Source organism: Eulemur rufifrons, chromosome 17, assembly GCF_041146395.1.
Source record: "Eulemur rufifrons isolate Redbay chromosome 17, OSU_ERuf_1, whole genome shotgun sequence".
Classification (NCBI taxonomy): Eukaryota; Metazoa; Chordata; class Mammalia; order Primates; family Lemuridae; genus Eulemur; species Eulemur rufifrons.
Genome location: NC_090999.1, coordinates 66,628,525 through 66,630,301, shown reverse-complemented (window position 1 = coordinate 66,630,301; position 1,777 = coordinate 66,628,525).

Here is a 1,777-nt window from a genome sequence, read left to right as displayed (position 1 = left end):
CATCGCCATGCTATTTAACGAGCATCCTTGCTCATGTTCCCTGGTGCACAGTGCTACAGTTCCCCCACCTGGGGTGGGGGAATCATGGGGTATGCACATCTTCAACTTTTCTAGAGACATTTAAGGCCGAAGATGATGTTATTTTCCTCCAGAGAGGATTTTTTATTTCCATTTGTCAAGTGCCTGGAGGCAGCAGCCATCTTGAACCATCATGCAATTTCTGGAACCAAGTGCATGACCTCAAGCTGGTCTGCAGTCTGTACACAGGCTACTTTCCTCTAGGCTTATTCCTGCTGCTGGGATGCAGTCCCATAGGATCTCCTCCTACAGTGTGATGGGTTTGCCAGGGGTCTTACCTCTGAGCGGCCCTGGACTCCAGCTCTTTTGAAATTTCTTTCAAACTGATCCCAAATGTCATTCCTTAACATCTTGTTAGCTCTTTGATGCATTTGATATGATTCCTTTTTAAAACATTTCAAGCTTTTTTAGTTGTCGTGAGTGGGAGACTTGGTCCAACTTAACTAGTCTCTCATTACCAAAAGTGGAAATTACATCCTTTCAACCTCACTAGCTAATATTAATACCAATTTGCTGTACAAAATGGTTTCTATACTTGCCAACAGTGAAAAGCATTTCTTTTGATAAGAGATATTTACTTTCCCATGAATATCCTTTTGTAGTTTTTGCCTTTTGTGCTCTGGACACGTATGTTCAAAAAATACATACAAAAATTATTAAAAATAAAAGAATGAATTATCATTAATTTGGAAGGCAGTTTGCCCTCAAGGAAATTAAACCATATGTTGCAATTGCTTAACTCTGCTTCCTTGTGTTCTCTCTAATTCAATATTGAGCTGATTGTTATGTCTCCCTAGGAAATTTTTGTGTGGATGATGATGTTTGTGTTCACAGAATCTAAAATGGTTGGTGTCGTTGGATTAGAATGGATCAGAAGATCACTGTGGATGGGATGAATTCAATCTGGAAGCCTTAATGTATATTAGAAAAATGACTAGCTCATTTGTTGCTCTGGAGAAAATGATGTTTTCAATTCCTTCCCCACTAAAGGCATTCTTGCATTTAGTAAAACTCAAAACAGGTCAACATGCCAGTTGTAATAATGCTATACGGATGCAATCTTGTAAATAACCTCATATTACAGTTTGAAAATCCACTGAATTTTATTCAGTATATGAAAAAACAAGGAATCTTCTATTAGGTCAATATTATCTGTTCACATGTGTAAACTATTTGGTATGAGACCCGAGGGGACTGCAGTTTGTTTAAAGTCATTAAAAAGAAGAATTAAAATAGCATAAAGAAGAATACTGTTGATTTTGATGCTAGTAAGTGAGTAATTTCTTAAAATCTAAATTTTTCTGAAGCTTATTTGTCTTCTACCAACTCCCTACTGCATCCCAAGCAACTAGACTTGCTGAAATATAGCAATTCACAGTGAGGACAGATTCCCAGGATGGTCTCAGTATGGCTCTCCCCTCGTATGGAAGGATGGCCCTGAAGTTCTCCCACTGTCTTCATCCTGGTGATTCTATAATTATGATCCAAATGTTCCCCCATCCTCAAATCATGGGTGCACCTCTGTATTTGGTGTGTGCCAAAATCGCTTAATAGATGAATCTGCTCTAGTAGAAAAACATTTTTTGAAAAGATGAACTTTTAATGTCATCAATTCTCACTTATTTGTGTCATTTTCCTCTTAACATGTATTTAAATAGGTAATACTTACAATTGAGAATTTTAGATTTAAAAGACTTGA